At 39.9% G+C, this 20216-nt stretch overlaps 1 protein-coding gene across 1 annotated transcript in view; it reads right to left on the bottom strand.

Annotated features, from left to right (window-relative positions):
- LOC145992761 (glycerophosphocholine cholinephosphodiesterase ENPP6-like) overlaps positions 1–9736 on the bottom strand; it is a 123160-nt gene extending 113424 nt beyond the window's left edge. Inside the window, exon 1 of the mRNA XM_083129149.1 lies at positions 9705–9736. The gene's annotated coding sequence lies outside the window, so the exon portion shown is untranslated. The remainder of the gene's footprint in view (positions 1–9704) is intronic.
- Positions 9737–20216: the final 10480 nt, after the last annotated feature.

Here is a 20216-nt window from a genome sequence, read left to right as displayed (position 1 = left end):
TGTTTCCACATCTTGGAACTCAGCACAGATACCTCAGCTCCAGAATCGACAAGCGCTTTGGTAGGTACATCCACCAGAGTCACCTGTATTACCGTACCATACCTATTGTTATGCTTATTTATAGGGACTACACAATTGTTACTGGAGCTACAGAACTCATTCTCTATTGAGTCGTATTCATCCAAATTCAAAAATGCTATATTTACTAACCTAGGAGGATTTGTTACACCTTGGCCACCATCACCCCCTGCGAGAGCAGCACTGGCTAGTTTCCCGAGGGTTGGTCGTAGGGCAGAATGGCATTCATCTCACTCTGTTGAGATCCCATTTGTTTACCCTTGGGTGTGTGACCTGGTTTGGTGAACCATTTTACCTCATCGAGTGCATTGAGTATTATATCCATACCTCGTGGGCTGAAGTGAACCAGGTCGGGTCTCATGTTTTGACCGTAACCCATGGTTTCTTCGAACAGCGACATGTTCATTTCTTGGCCCTTGTGCACAAATTTCGATGAGGAATCCAGAACCCTTACATTGCTATTATCATCAAAGTAAAAAAAAAAAAAGGTAAAGTGTTCCCCTGTGCATAGCACCACGCCATGAAGGCGTATAGGGTGTGTGGGGGTAACGCCCCACACTTTCTTGATCCGGTCGTGAGTGGGGGTGATGTGATCAGCATCACGCCCCTGACCGCCTTTACCCCCCAGGGTTTCCCCCAGGTACCCATGTTATTCGACGCTGGGTGGGCGCCGGAGCCGCTTTCACCGTTAGATCAAGGGATAATATTTTTGCAATCAATGAGTCATACATGGCCCAGAACCTGTGTCGGTTCTCATTGGCTAACCTGGGAACTGGTGGAGGAGTCAGAGCAATGACCTTCTGAGCACCTTTCCTCTTTAGGGTGTAAATGATATCCTGGAGGTTCCGGAACACCTGGTTGGTGTCCTTCCCTCGGAGCATATCATTTGTGGATACCATTAATAACACATTTTTATGAACACACTTTTCCCTTCTCAAAGCACTGAGCAACTGCGCTGAGGTTTGTCCAGATATGCAAAGTCCGATGTGGTAATTACCATCACTGTCTCTTTGGACAGGATACCCGAATTTTCTTTGCGCAAGACGTGACAACATTGAGTCACCTACTGCCTGATATTGATTTATCAGTGGAGTGTGCTTGCATGAATCTGAACATTGTGGGATAGGTTTAGGTTTGGCATCGCCCTTCCCCACGTCAGGACGTTGCCTACCTAGTTTCCCTGGTTGTGCACATTTGGATGCACCTCAGCGAGATGCTCAGAAGACCCGTGTGAGCTGGCGGAACTCTTACGCTGGGACGTTCCACCCTTTCTCCGGTCTACCTTTCTGTTCGGGTACTCCTTAGGCCGGGAGCCCCTCGCAGATTTGCACATGTGAGCGTCCTCCTTTTTGGACGAACCGCTCGCTTCACCCTGACCACGACTCACATAGGTCCGGTTAATGCGAGTCGTGGTTTTCCCATAATTGGGTCGTGCTGGCCTTGCAACTTCCCTCTCAGGATATTGTGGCACTTGCACACTCTCATACCGAAGTATGGAGTTGGCCACCTCCTGAAGAGAGATGAAGGGAGCCAGGATTAACTGGTCCTTCAAGCTGCGCGCAGCTGTTGCACAACGTGGGTGAAAACCTGGTTGTCGGCGATTTCTGGCAACGCAAGCCTAATCATTTTGACTTGGCGCCAGAAATATTTGTGCACTGATCTATGCTGGGATGGGTTGTACCTTTCATTGAGAGCCTTCGCAAGGGAAGAAGCTCTCCACCCATCCCCTTGGAAATATGAGAGGAACTGCCTTTTGAAATCCGAGTAGGACTTGAACTTTCGTTCGTTCCTCTCGTACCACTGCCCTGCCTCGTCCCGTAGACAGAACGAGATTATTTGGAGGGCATCCGCCAAATCTACCTCCAGGAGAGTGAGATCTCTCTCAAGCTCCTGCACAAAATCGGAGGCCAGCCTGTTCCCCTGCCCGTTAAAGGTTGGGAGCTGTTTGAGATCAGCAAACCTAACCCTAGGTTTGCTCTTGTTCCTCCTCCGGTTCTTCCTCTTCCTCTGGCTGCGGACTTCGGCGTCCGAGCTTTCGGAATTGGATTCCGGGGAGTTACCAAGTGGGTGGTACTTGTTAGGGGGAGACACATAGCCACTACTCTGGTCAGAGCTTTCGTAACCCTTAGGTCTTCGTTTGGCTTTGTGCAAGGCATGGTAGACAGACACATTCCGTGCAGGTGAGACGGGCTTGGTAGCTGACATGAGCGGAAGGGCGGACTGAGTAATTCGTCTCTCCATCCCTTCAGGCAAGCAAGAATCCTCATCAGGCTTGCATTGTCAGACCCTTGTTCTGCTGGCAGCTGCTCCTCACCAACCCTTTGTTGTGAGGAGGTGCGCTGCTCAGTGACTTGGCCCTCGGAAATGCATACATGCGAGCTGCGGCCTTCCGCCTGGCAGTTCGGCATTTCCTTCCTCACTTGCTCGAGAACCCTGTTCTCGATCATGACCATGTGGTCACTGCAAGTGAGCTCTCTGCATATATTTTCTAGGGCATCTAACCTCCCTAGAATCTGAGCTGTGGTGGTCTGATTGTCACCGCCTTGCACTTCGCCAACGAGTTCCCTCAGTTGCGAAATCTGGCCTGACACTTGTGTAAAATCCCTTTCTAACCTTGACTCTAAGTCATTACACTGGATCTCTATTTGGTTAATTCTATTGGTGTTGGTCGCTACTTGCTTTGTTAACAATTCTGAGGTCTTCGTGGTGGCATTGTGGATGGAGTCCAGTCTGGCCTGGAATTCCGTCCTTACGGCTTCAAGTTTCTTATTTACTTCCGCCGATGCCTTGGCAAATTCCCTACCCTGAGCATCAATTTTCTGACCCTGCGCTTCAAGTTTCTGACCCTGCGCATCAAGTTTCTGACCCTGCGCATCAAGTTTCTGACTAACCACTTCAGAGACTTTCGCTTGCTCCTGGAGCATTGCCACAATGAGGTCAAGTTGGGGGTTACTACTGGTACTTGCACTACTGTTGGGTGGGAACCCACGACCCGCTGGCCGTTCCAGCGACCTTGATCTGGTATTCATATTTGGGGAGTGCCGGTATTGAGTCTCATAATCTTGCGATCCGCGTTTGCGAGAGAGACAAAAGACAGACGATATATTCGGGAGTCGAATGGCTTCGTCTACGCGGCTGGTCCAGGGATACGTGCCTCCAGGTTACGTTGCCGAACGATAGGATAGGTTAACCTAACCTACTCACCCACTCTGGGCTTGATTGAACCTATGAAACTACTCTGCTGTGCAACCTGGACGCACCCATCCCCGTGCAGCTCTACGCTGTCCTCCAGTGACCATTAACATGGAGGATGTCCCCAGTAGACCAACATCCATTCCGAGGAATGATTGCTGGTTTATCATAGGGACTTTCAGCCTAGTTATTCCGGAGCGAGAGGTACGCTTCCCGGACTTACCCGCCCAAATATGAATTGATAAATCAAGATGTTGGAAAGACACATTTAATATTCGGGGTATTGTTACATTTAACTATATACAAGCACTGCACAAACTTATAGGTTTGATTTTACATATGGAACCAACAAATGGGTAACAAAAACATGGTACTTACATATTCTGCATTCACCTCATCACACATGGGCCTTGAAACAAACACTTTTCACTCCAACTATAAATGGGGAGATTTTCTGTGAATTTACACTAAAAATATAGCGGTATCTTAAGACATATGGGTATTGTCTTGCAAATGAACTGTTTCAGGGAGCTATATCACAAAGGATGTGCCGATTAATTATGGATGTCTTTGGATACAAAGCATCATGGTTTCCTGAAGGCTCATTGTCCTCACCATGTGGTTTTGAGAATTTCAGGATTTTCATGGATATTGGTTCCATGCACTTTAAGGCACTTCAAGTGCTGTAATTCGTCCATATTATACACTACAGGACTATTCCCAAGCACTTATTAGATATTTCACACAATGGTGACTCCATTGTCCTCTCTCCACTGGCCTACTCTGGCCCAAAACTTGGAGCGATGTTAACTGTACCAACTGTTAGCAAGAAGTGGAATCAAGATGGCTTCCTCTCATGTTAAAAGCTATCTCAGACTCATTGTCTGGTAGCCACGCCCATGAGGCCATCTGATTGGTTCACAGCACCTTGGGTTACTTGCCTTTATCAAGTACCTTGAGAAGCCCAATAGATGGCAGTCTAGTCAGGGCTAGTTCCACTGACTCTCACCAGATGGCTCTGGTGCTGTGAGACCGATTGTCTTTTGTCCAAAAACATCGATTTTTTGATGTTTTTGTGGTTTATTTGTACTAATACTTGTGACTTGCAGTTATTTTCAGGGAAAGCAAGTTAATTTGTGCTTGCACAAATATTATCCTGAAAATATCTGTATTAATAAAAAAATTGCATGAAAAGTAACATGTGCTCTCTGAATTCTATCTATCAACAAAAGGTTTTTTTTTTTTGATAACCAATGAATTTTGGTCTGGGGCTTATTATTTACTTAATATTTTGATGTTTTATCATACTTTTACTAATTAGGCCTAATTTCTGTTAATCTTAACCTATCTGGGAATGTCTATTCCTATTAATTCTACCTGAATTGAATTGGCCTTGTACTTTGGTTGGAGTGGAGTGCTGCCTGTATGTATTGGGGATGTATACCCAACCTTTGGTTGGTTATATTAGTGAATCGAAACTCACAAAGAAAGCCATGTAGATCCGCGTAATCAAGGGGCGATGAGGGCATTTACCCCTTCGAATTATGAAATGTTTTAATGTGATGCTATATAAAACCTATCAAACTAATTGACGAATTAATTTTATTTCGTCCTTGCATAAATGAATGGGTTGTTCGCGGAGAGAGGCAGGCTCCAGTCTACCATATTTGGTAATTGTACCCAGGTAGTTTTATAACAATTGATGCAAGTCTACCAGACATCCACATTTTTTGGGACAGTCAAATCTTTTTAATCCCTGTCCCGAGTTTCTTCTAACTAACCGTCGCACCCTGCTTTTTCAGTCAAAAAAATGGTTTATAATCTCTCATCTCGTAATCGTCGCATTGGTGCGTTAGAGAACGAAACCAATTATAGCGGCGCATGATCTTTCGACACAGTTTCGCAATACTCTGGTAAATTTTCTCAGGTGTAATATTTCGACTATAATGCACAAATAATAACAACTAATGTCTTACTTTTTTGTTTCATACCGAAAAAAGGCTTACTGTCACAAATAAATTATGTTTGTCGTTTTAGACTATTCAATTTCAACTTATTCGCTAGTATTTCATTCATCCTAATATTGCACCAAAGGCAGTTTACATCGTAATAAATAATTTTTAACTGATCAGAACTATATTTTTAAAAGGTTCACATAATGGTCACACCCCTTTAAAAATTTCGACCAATATGTGTTGGATAGTATGGGAGCAAGAACTCGCCTCCACTGTTGATTAAAGGAAATTTGAAAACACTGTTAAGGAATACAGTACTATTAGAATACTATTAGAATACTTCTAAGAATATATGTAAACATCAAACATGAAGCTGTACGACGTATGCGAGGTATCTATCAGTGAGATTGATTTGTTCCGTTACTTTAGATTTTAATGTAGCATCTCTATAATTGTATGTCTAACTGTAATACTACTATAGTAAAGTTATCGGTCACATCTGACACTCCAACAAACAACATTTCGCATCTTTTCTTTGTTCCAATTAGGATTTGCCCCCCCCCCCCCCCACCCAAGACACATGATAATTCCCGTCTATGGGCCTGCCTATGTCTTCTTTACGTCTTTATTTGAAGCCGGAACCTTGATGGTGACTGACATCGTGAGTACACAACTCAACGTTTCGGGCCACAGAGACTGTTCTCAATGTTCTCATGCGTGACCTTGTAATGAAGAGATCCCGGGTCTATTCTCTGTGCGCCTACACACGCACACACACACACACACATATATATATATATATTTAATGTAGCATCTCTATAATTGTATGTCTAACTGTAATACTACTATAGTAAAGTTATCGGTCACATCTGACACTCCAACAAACAACATTTCGCATCTTTTCTTTGTTCCAATTAGGATTTGTCCCCCCCCCCCCACCCAAGACACATGATAATTCCCGTCTATGGGCCTGCCTATGTCTTCTTTACGTCTTTATTTGAAGCCGGAACCTTGATGGTGACTGACATCGTGAGTACACAACTCAACGTTTCGGGCCACAGAGACTGTTCTCAATGTTCTCATGCGTGACCTTGTAATGAAGAGATCCCGGGTCTATTCTCTGTGCGCCTACACACACACACACACACACACACACACACACACACACACATATATATATATATATATATATATATATATATATATATATGTATATATATATATATATGTATATATATATATATACATATATATATATATATATATATATATGTGTGTGTGTGTGTGTGTGTGTGTGTGTGTGTGTGTGTGTGTGTGTGTGTGTAAACATTCGTTTATAAACAGTCCAATTTAGCCTGGCTCAGCTCAGCACAAGAGTGGAGGAATTTGAAAATAATAAGAAAAATATATAGTTCCACTTTGACTAATATTTGTCGTTAACGACTGATTCGACTAATATTAGTCGAAAGACTAATTCGACTAATATTAGTCGAAAGACTAATTCGACTAATATTAGTCGAACGACTAATTCGACTAATATTAGTCGAACGACTAATTCGACTAATATTAGTCGAACGACTAATTCGACTAATATTAGTCAAACGACTAATTCGACTAATATTAGTCGAACGACTAATTAGTCGAAAAAATTAGTCGACTACTTTTTCGACTAATATTAGTCGAACGACTAATTCGACTAATATTAGTCAAACGACTAATTCGACTAATATTAGTCGAAAAAGTAGTCGACTAATTTTTTCGACTAATTAGTCGATATTTTGTTTCGACTAACGACTAATTAGTCGATGGTGGAAATTAGTCGATGGTGCCCATCACTACTACAAACCAGGTAACAATGAGTAAAAAGCAGAATACTAAGACTGACATTCGTTCTTTCTTTCTGAAACAAAGTGACAGAGAAGAAAAGGCTAAAGCTATTGGAGGTAACTTAGATAAAGAAAGCCCTGCTTTCAGCTATAAAATCGTTGGATTTCATTGTATGTTTATCAGTATTTTCTGAATATCTCCCCCTTCCCTCAATAGCTCAAAGTTCCAGTGTAGCCAACGGAGTGATTTCGTAGCTTTAGTCCCAGCGAAACGAAAACACTTAGGACAGAAAATGGAATGGAATAAAGGGTGTTAAGAAATAAGTAGGTCTAAACATTTTTGAAGGTGGAGGTGAGATGAAAGAAGGTACAAATCCAAAACGGCCTACACTGATATGAAACAAATTAGATGTTTATCTGGTTTGTTCTTCAGTTGGCCAGAGAACCAAAGAAGAGAGACATCTGCTGAAACACTTTCTACATTTGAAAGTGAAGAAAACTGAAAGAAAAAATACAAATGTTTTTTGTTTTTTTTATTCATTGCTGGATATTTTGATTGCCGAACTGAAAAGTAGATTTAGTGGTGAAACTTTTGAAGTTGCTAAAGCCAGTGAAAGATTTATTCCTCTGGGTGATGATGAAGAAGAAGCTGCACGTTTCAATTAGATTTACTCCATTCCTGGTATTGACACAACAATGTTGAAGGCAGAAATGACAATTTTAAGAAATGGAATGGAATGTTTAGGTTTGAGTTTGATAAGTGCGCCTTTGAAGAATGTTGTTCCAAAGATAGTGGACACAGTTTTGAACAAACATACAGAAACATACAAAAATTTTAGCATTCTTTGGAAAATTGCTCCCCCCTGCCATCAAATAGTGCCATTTGTGAGAGGACATTTTCTGCTATGAGGCGAAACCACAACTGGTTGCGTTGCACAATGGGTCAAGAGAGATTGAACAATTTAATGATCTTATACTTTGAATCAGATGTTGTTAAAAAAAATAACTTAGACGATTTGATTGATGTGTACAGTTTGAAGAAAGATAAACGTAAAATGACTGTGTTGAGTCAACAGTTGCTGTTAAAGCATCAAAGAACTTTTCAATTTATTTTTTCTAAAATTTCTGAAGCTTACTATTGTACCGTAACTTTTTTAAAGTAATACGTGTATTGTATCAATAAAAAAATAATGAAATGCAAAATGCAATAATCGTACTGTTTTGCTTCTTTTGAAACTGACAACCAATATACTAATTAATATTTGTTTACTTAAGCGAGGAAATTTAACATTTTCAAATCTAAACGGCCTAAAACTCAGTGTTTTTAAGTTGTTGTTTTTTCGCGGGAAGGCCTCCGTACCCCTTATAAACTAGAGGATATTAAATAATCCTCAGGTACATCATATGCTTCTCATGGAGACATACCAAAAAGAAAATGCGATGTCCGTAGAATGACAAGATTTGTTTTACTTCTATTTCCACCCATTTCACACGTGGAAAAATCTGCTGACACATGCACTTTCCTAAGCAGTAAGTAGATAAAAGCATATTTTTAGCCTTCTCTTTTGTCAGTGTAAAATATAATGTCAGTTTTCACTATGGCTGTTATTTTTTTTTCTTCCAGTATACCCTCGTTAGTGAAAATTCGATAACTTTGATTCCGTTAGATGGTCTTAAGTTGGTTATAGGCCCAGACTATCAACATGTTTGAAGAAAAAAATACTTTGTCTTTCAAAGAGCACTGGGATTTTTTTCTTCCCTGTTGTTTGCATTGTCTACAGTAGACTATGTACACTATAAGTCAATGTAATATTTGTGTAGATTACGCGTAGACAACGCATGTAGACGTAAACTTATAGTCTACAGCACATCACTGCCCACCAGGTTTCACACCGAAGCTACAAGATATACGTGTCGCTTGAGGATTTCACAAATCAAACACGGGCTTGTGCAGCTTGTCGTGCCGCTACGGTGTGAAAAGTTTATGTTGATTGGGTCACTCATTGCAAACGACGTGTGTGTGCCTTCGGTCTGAATTCTTCCTAAATCTTGAAGATCCAAGTCACAAGGTTGGAAAATTAGGATTTTTGTTAAGGTTAAGTTTCGGAAGACAGGCGACAACACCGTAAAGGATCATATCCAAACCTGGGAGAACACATTCGAATGGATTGTCCATTGTATAACAGCTTCGTGAAACGGACACACATACACATACTGAGATGGTTTCGGCACAAACACAACGTTCATACATTGCAACAGAGGAGTCGAGTGATAAAATATGTCTCGACATCACTCCCCTCCCCCCCAAAAAAAACAGCAGCTTAAACAGTGGCAGATTTGGAAGACAGTTGCTCTCCATTTTTGGCCCCGCACTAATGCTAACCTTTGTCTACCAAGAGAAAGTTTTGGAACTGAATCGCCTTAAACCTTACGAGGTTCTATCTATACCCCTGTAATATATATATATATATATATATATATATATATATATTGATGCGTTCACTGGTTTCAATTACTTAAACTACGGGGATCATCGTTACTGTGAACGCTTTAGGGGTCTGATGGTAGAGCTAGGTTACGTTTATGGTCCCCATACAATCTCGCTGACAGGGAGTGGAATGATTTCAAGGGATGTAGACGACGTACATCTTACCTCTCGGCCAAGCGGTTGTGTGGACGTCAGGCGACAGAGTACGGAGTCCTGAGTCCGTATTTGCCAGCCAATGACGGGCTTGAACCTGGTAGTATCGAAGAATGCCATGTCTCCTGACGTCATGTGTTTCTGCTTTTTGTGGAATGTTACCTTGTGTTGTAAATTATCGCTTGACCGAGAGATTTTACCTTTTTTACAGAGTCTCCCTTGAATCGTTCCAGAATAAATATGTATGTATATGTATTGTAACGTGGTTGTTGCGTACGTAAGAAAAGATAAGGTAAGTTATTTTTGGAAACGTGCAGAAGGTCCGGGATCAATTATCGTACGTTCGTAGAAACGAATAACAACAAACCAGTTACGAAAGTCACAAAAGTGTTGAGGTTAATGGCCAGCGTTTATCGCTACCGCCTCAGTCTCTATTGAGAACCAATGAATAAAGGGGGGTGGAGTGCACGCGTTTAAATATATGAGACCCTCCCAAAACGCTAAGCAAAAACAAAGTATATAATAAATATATAGTCACAGAATATCGTGGAAAATTTCACACTATGTCGATCTTTCAATATATATATATATATATATACATGCGTATATTCATGTACGGGTGTGTACGCTGAACGTCACAAAAAGATAAATGCGTACCACTCTGATCACTCAATTCATCTTTTCATTTAACACTAGTAATCTCTCGTTCTTTATTAACAAGCAAGGTTTCAAAAACAAAAAAAAAAGGCAAAAAGAGAGAGAGTAAAGTTCATTTGTGACCTTAAGTCAGAATTTATTGCGTTAATCTCGCAACGAAGAATGATTAACGTCCCAACAAGAAAACGTGTACATCAAAGCAATTATTAACGAGAAACCCGTCTTTTAAATAGCACAAGATTATTTCCAAAAATAGGTTCAACAATTATTTCTCCCTCCCGTTTACTCCATAGTTTCTTACATTAGGTCGTTACAATTACGACAATGAACAAGAATCTATTCAACCAAACCATATAATCACGTAATATCAAATATCTTTAACAAGTTAAATTTCTCAATAACACCTCGCAATAAAAAAGGTTCTTATTCCTTCTTGTAACAATTTGTCCCCTTATTTTACTTTGATGCTCTCTTCTTACATTATACTATTATTTTCGTGCCAGACAAACATTATCTCTCATTGCATTCTGTCACCCCTTTAGACGCAATAACAAATTACACTAGCGTACGCCTTGCTCAATTTCATTAAGAAAATTAGAAATTCTCCTTTACCCTTTTTATATGCGACGAATAGTGGCGACGACGCATCTGTCCGAACAGTTACATGATTAATTCCATTTTTGCATAGTTCCCACAACCCGACACTTATATCTTCTTACTTCCAATTATTTGAATTGGAGATTCAAAGTATTTCAACCCGACGCACTTCACTATCTTTGATATGGCGCAAAAGGAAGGATTTGACACAGTACATACCTCAATACTCCACTCAAAACCATTCCATCTGGTCAATCGAACTCTGCAACTGAAGAATCTAATAGGATTTGGCTTCTTTCACGTACGGTCGTCTTTTCCCTCACATTGGTATTACGAAACTCAACTTTCCTCACAATCAGGTTTCCATGAAGACGTTCCATAGAAGTAGTAGTAACGTGTGTCCTGTATAATACGACAAACAGTCTATGCACACGTCAAACTGGACTCGGAACACGCGTATTTGATTCCTCACAAGAAATGTAATCTTTCCACTACTTAACTTCAAGATCCGAAGTTTGCGAGTACAATCCACTTTCGGGTAATTATACGAAGTACGGAGATATAGTCTAAAAGGAGCAGGTGCAATTAGGATCCAAAAAAAGCAAGTCTCGTCCAGGGAGACACCGTTCCACGCTAATCGCACGTCATCCTCCTTCTTTTTCTCGCTCGTTTCCCTGCGAGGACTTGGCTGTTACGTGGTAGTCGGTCGGATCGGAACTGATTCAGCATACACGTTCGTGAATGCAGCTCAGGGCAAAGATAGGTGGAGACACCTAGCGGCGACTGGCACAACCAACAAAGCAAGCATGACGCAAGGCGTACTACGAAGGAGGAAATGTGAGGGCTTTCCTACGCGAAATATGACGTAATACTTCTTTAGTATAAATCGCGCAGGAAAAACGTCACAAACTCCCCCGGCTAACAAATATAAAAGAACAAATATATATGATAAGCACAACCATAATTATTTGGCAAGAAAGGCACATGAACCAACAAGACACAAATATACCATTTCGAGAGCACCTAATATCTATATAAAGAAATTCCCCTTAATCAAAGAAGAAATACCCAAATGTATGTGTTGTAAAGAACCATAAAGACAAATAAAAAATAGAGAACACACATAGCATGTGAGAATATATGCAAACAAGTACCTAAAAATATATATAAATATAAATATCCCACACAAATGGATTAGATTAAGACTAGATTGACGAATGACATAAATATGCACAATGTTGGTAACCAATTTAGACATAATAGATAATAAGATGAATAAATAGTCCATAAAAATGATTGCGAAAAAGGTAAGCATGAAAAGTCGATTGCAATCGTAATAATGAAATGACCATACTGGATGAAAGTGAACATTACAAATAAGAATATTCTTTACCTGATATCTGAGTATATGTGCCATTTAAAAGGGCATTACATCAAATTAAACATGCAGGTTTCACAATACACTCAATACAAAGATACCCGTTAAACAACACCTGTAAGTAGAAAACAAAGGTCCAAATAAACACTATAATGTGGAGAATTTCTCAAAAAAAAAGAGAAGACGTTTTACAATCAAATCAGTACTCCTAGAGAGTAATATGGTAGTTGTGATTCCATTTTAATGCGTCAAATGATGATTCCAAGATATTTATGTTTCCTCAATAAACATGAAAAATAAACAGAAAAAAAGCGAATTAGAAGAGAATAATGGAAGAGAAGAAAAAAAAAGGATAGGAAAGAGGAGAGGAAACATAAACAGAGGGGAATACAATGAGAGATAGGAGCATCAATTACAATTGGTGATTAAAACAGTCATCCTACATATATACCAAAAATTGCCTTAAGTAATATGCAATAAGAATTATTTACCAATGAATCATGATTTTAGATCTGACAAGAAACATTAAGCAAAAAAAAGACAAAATATTACCATAAGCTAAATTACAACATAACAAAAAAATTAACATAGAAATCATGTATACACCAAAATGGCATAAAATATATATATCTTCAATGTAGTTAAGATTCTAAGTCAAATACCCAAGCAAAATACAAAATCCAAAGTTGTGGTATTCCATGCATTTCTTAGATGCGAGGAACTGGGTCATGAGAAGAGTAACGGGTGGTAGGGGGACGACGTCGGCAATGTGAAGCAGAGTGTCCAATTCGGCGGTAAAAGGTACAGTATAATGGTTGAAATGGGCGGGAAGAACGGTGAGGATTCTGCTCTCGGTTGGGGTACAAAAGGGAAGCCATCTGGGAGTCTGATAAGTCCACCTCTAATGAAGATTCCTCTCGCAGATAATACGGTTTAACATGTGAAATATGTACCTTCCGGAGGAAAACCTCAGTTTCTGGATCGACTAATAGAACAGTTACAGGACCCAAAACCTTAAAAACTTTAGCAGGGCCTGTCCAACGTTGTTGGAGCTTTGCAGTGACTTTCTGAAAGGCATTACTTTGGGGAAAGGTTTTGTAAAGAACTAAATCCCCAACCTTAAAGGAGGAAGGTTGCCTTTTAGGGTCGTATCTATTACGCCGCGTTAGCCATGCTTTTTGTAAATGATGGAAGGCTTGCGCCCAACATTTTGCACGATCAGCGGAAGGAGGACCAGCTAATTCAGAATCAGATTTGAATTCCCAAAAAAAATTCATAGGGCCGTCGATGTCACGTCCAAACAAAATCTGTGCTGGAGTAGTTTGTATACTATCCTGTACCGCAGTATTGAAAGCAAACGAAATTGCATTTAAATGGACATCCCATTTGGTATGGTCGTCAGAGTGATAGGCGATCAGAGAGGCCTTGAGATTACGGATAAAGCGTTCTGCCAATGAAGGATTTGGATAGTAGGAGCTTGTATATATATGTTTGACTCGAGACTCAAACAAGAAGGAATTGAAATAGCGAGATCGAAAATATGATGCATTATCAGATACCAATTCACACGGCGCCCCAAACACCAGAAACAAAGACCGAAACTTTTCCACTATTTGATTGGATGTGGGTCCCCGAAGAGGATAAAGAGAAACCCACTTGGAAAATGCATCAACCACTACCAAGATGTAGGAATTTCCTTTGGACGAACGTACCAAAGGACCAACAAGGTCAATATACAGTCGTCGCCAAGGATGTTTGATGATCTCCGATGATAAAAAACCAGGAGGTTTACGTATAACTAATTTGGCCTTTTGACAAATGTCGCAAGACTTAACATATGTCTTAATATCTTGAATACATGATGGCCACCAAAATATACTCATAATTTTCTTGGTACACTTTTGAACACCCAAGTGTGAACCTCCCACGGGGGTATCGTGGTAGTAACGGCAAATAAGATGTTGAAGAGTGTGAGGAACGACAACCAATGAGAACTTAGAACGTGGAGGTTGCCAGACGAGTAAGTTATTATAAAGAGCATAATACTTATAGGATTGACCCGTTTGCAATTTCTGAATAATTGGAAGTAGAATAGAATCTTTGTGTTGAAGATCTAGAATGTCCGATTTGCTAAAGGGAATAATTTGGAATTTTGGTGCAGCACAAGCAAGAGAGGTAATGGATTGAGGAGAAATCTGGAATTCATCCGGTGAATACATTCTAGATAAGCAATCAGCAACGGGATTTAGGCGAGAAGCAATATGTTCTACAGAATAAGAAAAACGTGACAAATAAAGCAACCAACGACCAAACTTGCCGTATTGCTCAGGATGGCGTAAAAGCCAGGAAAGTGCCTGATTATCCGTCTGGAGAGTGAAATGCTTCTCGGTGAGGTATGTTTCAAACTTTTTAAATCCATAAACAATGGCACAACATTCGGCCTCGTATATGGATTGTCGACGTTCTATGTCAGTACGCTTGCGAGAAGCAAAGGCAATAGGACGTAATGATCCATCTGGCATACGTTGGTTCAGGGTAGCTCCCAGAGGCAATCCTGAAGCATCGCATTGCAAAACAAATTCCCGTGAAAAATCGGGCAAAGCCAAAACGGTATGTTTAAGAAAAACCTGTTTAAGATGATCAAATTGTTGTTGATCGCTCTCAGACCACGTAAAGGGAAGACCCTTTTTCTTTTTGTCTGTTAAGAAGGAGGTAATATCAGAATACGATGGAATAAAGCGCGAATAATATCCCAATAAGCCCAAAACGCGCTGAACGGCTTTGACGTTCCTAGGAGAGGGCATATCTTGAATTGCTGAAATACGATCTGGATCTAACACAAGTTGTCCCTCGCGCAAAATATATCCCAAATATTTAACCTCCGTTTGCATCCATTTGGATTTAACGGGATTTACAGTTAGGCCGGCCTCACGAAATGCCTGTAACACCAATTTAAGATGAATCAAATGAGTCTTTTCATCGGGACTGAAGATCAAAACGTCATCAGCGTAATTGACCAGGAATTTATATTTAAAGGGACCCAATATTTTGTCCAAGGCACGAGTCAATAATTGGGTACCAAGATTGATACCAAACGGAACCCTAGTATAGCGGTATTGGCCAAAAGAGGTGACAAATGCCGTTAAGTCTTTACTAGGTTCATCTAGTCTTATCTGGTGAAAACTTTTGCAAAGATCCAAGCAAGAAAATACTTTAGCAGCTTGTAAATGTTGAAAAATCAAATCTATACGGCTTTGTGGAAAGGCGTCATAGGCAATAAGCCGGTTAAGATGCTTATAACTACAAACAAGGCGATGACCGCCATCTTTCTTATCTACAAGGAAACAAGGGGATGCATAAGGGGAGGCGCACTCCTCTATGATTTTCTGGTCTAACAACTCCTGAATTTGCTGACGTAAAATGTTTGTTTGGGTGGGGTTTAATTGAAATGGTTTTGAGCGAAAAGGAACATTAGTAATTAGGGGAATAGAAACGGGTTCCAGCGTACAAGTACCCACGCGTTCTGTGACAACATCCTCATATTCCTGTAATAAACTAGTAATGCTGGTAGACAAGTTATTAGTTGGAGAGGGACTAACTTCCTCAATAAGTCGTACCTGATGTTTCTTTATCTGAGGGACCGAAGAGGCGAAAGGAATAGGATCATTTGAATAGGGAAATGAAACAACTAACTGGTCGAAGGAAATAGTACCCTTTGAATGTGAAAAAAAAATCTGAGCCAAGAATAACGGGAAAAGGTAAAGTGTCCGAAATTCAAAAGGTCCATTTCCAAGACAATCCCTGTAACTTCAATGTCAAAATCACATGTGAGTCGAGGCATATAGATTGATTGTTAACAGTTTGCAACGTACGACTAATGTCCTGAACAATAGATGGTACAGGACGTAAGGTGGCTAAAAATCCCCTCGCAATTAGGGACACAGAGCTTCCGGAATCGACAAGAAGACGACTCGGTGTGGAATTCAAGGTGGCATGAATAATAGGCATGACTTTTTTAGTAATCGTCAAAGGGTGTTCGATATGAGTTATATTGGTAGTCTCTAACGGTGAAGAACGATCCTTATCAATAGGAGAAGGCTCGATATTCAATAAGTTAGTATTATGCCGTGAAACGACATTAAAGGGTAGATCATCAGGTTTCGTTGAACATTCCAAGGAAGGGGAAGAAGAAGTGAATACAGGTAAAGTTGGTAGAGACTGTGGGAGATGAGAATCAATAGGGTGTAAAATGCAGTTTTCCTCGTGGTGGTCCTGTCGACGTAATTCCATGGGCCATAGCTCCCTAGACAAACAAATAAAACTAGTGATGGAAGTCGGTCGATCAAAGCCCATTAAATGCAAGCGGGTGGTATCTTGTAAATTCAATAACACGTATTCCAAGAGGCTAGATTCAGACCAGTCCACGGGTAATACGTGATAAACATCATAAATGTCATTCAAGTAAGTGGAAAGCATTTCCCCAGTTCGCTGAGGACGAAGGAGGTATTTATCTAGCAACGTTTGCATTTTGGGATAAGGGACGAAGCGATACCACATAATGCGTCTAAACGTTGGCCATGGGAATTTCTCAGTAAGAGAATCAAACCAAGTTTCCCGGAGGGGTCCCCGTGTGGATGCAAATGCCATCAGTAATAAGGATTCTAAATCTAGAAGGTTTAATTTAAAAATTTTGTGGAGATTTAACAAAAAATGAAACAACTGATCGGGGTCCGAACCATCCGTCGGTGGTAATACCTGTAAAAGATCTACAGCTGTCGTATATCTGATGTAATTTGTAATATGTGAATAATCGGGAGGCAACAAAAGTTCCCTAGGTGTGTGAAGATTTGGGGTCTGCAAAAATGGTGAAGGTTGTATGTTAACGGGCGGGAAGGGAAAAGAAACCGACCCAATCCCATGCAAATGGCCTTGGGGAGGAAGCGACATTATATTTATCACTTGGATAGGATATCCAAAAGGTCCACAAGGGAAGAGCCCGAACAAAAAAAAGGCCAATAGTAACCAAGTGACAAGACAATTGCAAAGGTGCAACATCAAAATATCCAGTGAGATAAGTAGAAACAGTAAACCCAAAAAATTCCTATGTGGCAACGCTTTCTCAAAAATTTTACACGGAAGGAACGCAAAAAAAAAAAGGAGGGGGGGGTAAAAATTAGCAAAGCAAAAAAAAAATTGTTATGCAAGGAAAACAGGTATGAACCAGAGTTATCGTAGCACCAATACTACCAAAAATAGTAATATCCGGAAGGGAAAAAAATTTTTGCAAATTTCGACTGTGTAAGTTATAAAAAAAATAACCTGCTCTGATACCAGGAACTTTGTAACGTGGTTGTTGCGTACGTAAGAAAAGATAAGGTAAGTTATTTTTGGAAACGTGCAGAAGGTCCGGGATCAATTATCGTACGTTCGTAGAAACGAATAACAACAAACCAGTTACGAAAGTCACAAAAGTGTTGAGGTTAATGGCCAGCGTTTATCGCTACCGCCTCAGTCTCTATTGAGAACCAATGAATAAAGGGGGGTGGAGTGCACGCGTTTAAATATATGAGACCCTCCCAAAACGCTAAGCAAAAACAAAGTATATAATAAATATATAGTCACAGAATATCGTGGAAAATTTCACACTATGTCGATCTTTCAATATATATATATATATATATATATATACATGCGTATATTCATGTACGGGTGTGTACGCTGAACGTCACAAAAAGATAAATGCGTACCACTCTGATCAATCAATTCATCTTTTCATTTAACACTAGTAATCTCTCGTTCTTTATTAACAAGCAAGGTTTCAAAAACAAAAAAAAAGGCAAAAAGAGAGAGAGTAAAGTTCATTTGTGACCTTAAGTCAGAATTTATTGCGTTAATCTCGCAACGAAGAATGATTAACGTCCCAACAAGAAAACATGTACATCAAAGCAATTATTAACGAGAAACCCGTCTTTTAAATAGCACAAGATTATTTCCAAAAATAGGTTCAACAATTATTTCTCCCTCCCGTTTACTCCATAGTTTCTTACATTAGGTCGTTACAATTACGACAATGAACAAGAATCTATTCAACCAAACCATATAATCACGTAATATCAAATATCTTTAACAAGTTAAATTTCTCAATAACACCTCGCAATAAAAAAGGTTCTTATTCCTTCTTGTAACAATTTGTCCCCTTATTTTACTTTGATGCTCTCTTCTTACATTATACTATTATTTTCGTGCCAGACAAACATTATCTCTCATTGCATTCTGTCACCCCTTTAGACGCAATAACAAATTACACTAGCGTACGCCTTGCTCAATTTCATTAAGAAAATTAGAAATTCTCCTTTACCCTTTTTATATGCGACGAATAGTGGCGACGACGCATCTGTCCGAACAGTTACATGATTAATTCCATTTTTGCATAGTTCCCACAACCCGACACTTATATCTTCTTACTTCCAATTATTTGAATTGGAGATTCAAAGTATTTCAACCCGACGCACTTCACTATCTTTGATATGGCGCAAAAGGAAGGATTTGACACAGTACATACCTCAATACTCCACTCAAAACCATTCCATCTGGTCAATCGAACTCTGCAACTGAAGAATCTAATAGGATTTGGCTTCTTTCACGTACGGTCGTCTTTTCCCTCACATTGGTATTACGAAACTCAACTTTCCTCACAATCAGGTTTCCATGAAGACGTTCCATAGAAGTAGTAGTAACGTGTGTCCTGTATAATACGACAAACAGTCTATGCACACGTCAAACTGGACTCCGAACACGCGTATTTGATTCCTCACAAGAAATGTAATCTTTCCACTACTTAACTTCAAGATCCGAAGTTTGCGAGTACAATCCACTTTCGGGTAATTATACGAAGTACGGAGATATAGTCTAAAAGGAGCAGGTGCAATTAGGATCCAAAAAAAGCAAGTCTCGTCCAGCGAGACACCGTTCCACGCTAATCGCACGTCATCCTCCTTCTTTTTCTCGCTCGTTTCCCTGCGAGGACTTGGCTGTTACGTGGTAGTCGGTCGGATCGGAACTGATTCAGCATACACGTTCGTGAATGCAGCTCAGGGCAAAGATAGGTGGAGACACCTAGCGGCGACTGGCACAACCAACAAAGCAAGCATGACGCAAGGCGTACTACGAAGGAGGAAATGTGAGGGCTTTCCTACGCAAAATATGACGTAATACTTCTTTAGTATAAATCGCGCAGGAAAAACGTCACAGTATATACATATATTGCAGTTGGATGTCGAATATATGCTGCTGGACAAAAAAACCCGGACACCTTAATATTTGACATCTGAATTGCAATTATTTATTATTTTATTCTAATTTAACTTATTAACAATTCTGCTTCGGAGGCTAACTAAATGTTGCAGAAATTATTGGAAATAAGAAAACCTGAATATATTCAACAGAGAACAAATTATTATATGAATTACGCAGCACTACTAAATTTATGCGTTATCACAAAAATGCAAGTGTCCAGTTTATTTTGTCCAGCAGTGTAATTATTATCACCTCAATCACTGTGGTAGAAGTATACAGTATTCCTTGTCGGATAGTTGCCTTTAAGAAAATAGAGATGAGAATGTTGCATCGCTTCTCCTTTCCTTTCTTGCAAGTCACAACCACATGTTTTAAGGGCGTGTAGGATCCCAAAAAGTCGGTACCAAGATCGGAAATAAAAATTCCCATCCTGATCCCAACCTCAGAAAATTATTTCCTGTCCTTTTCCCAATTTGGGAAATTCCAAATTATCGTCTTTAAAAAGGATTAATTTATCAACGTTTTCGGCCCTTTTGGAATTAGCCTTTTTTATTCGTAACAGATAATTCATAATCTATTGTTAATTTACCAAAATG

This window comes from Lepisma saccharinum, chromosome 9 (assembly GCF_977018435.1).
Source record: "Lepisma saccharinum chromosome 9, izLepSacc3.1, whole genome shotgun sequence".
Lineage (NCBI taxonomy): Eukaryota > Metazoa > Arthropoda > Insecta > Zygentoma > Lepismatidae > Lepisma > Lepisma saccharinum.
This window is presented reverse-complemented; position numbering and strand designations above follow the sequence as displayed.